We start from the raw sequence: 222 nt of genomic DNA, 5'->3' as shown, positions 1-222 counted from the left end.
TTTTGTAAACCAAGTCCCACTTTCTGGCTGTAAGCTAAAGGTAATAAAGCATAACTTAAAAATTAGTTTAAAAATATTAAGATTTTTTAATAGGTAACCTGCTGATGTTTTACTACCCCCCTATTACCCAAATAGCACAAGTCCGTCCTGGGGAGCGATCGCGTGCACGATCGAATTCGATCGGTCGACTTCTCATACGTCTCTACTCTACAGGTTTCATGG

Source organism: Vollenhovia emeryi, unplaced genomic scaffold (assembly GCF_000949405.1).
Source record: "Vollenhovia emeryi isolate VEMERY1.0 unplaced genomic scaffold, V.emery_V1.0 DF939693.1, whole genome shotgun sequence".
NCBI classification, from domain to species: Eukaryota; Metazoa; Arthropoda; class Insecta; order Hymenoptera; family Formicidae; genus Vollenhovia; species Vollenhovia emeryi.
This window is presented reverse-complemented; position numbering follows the sequence as displayed.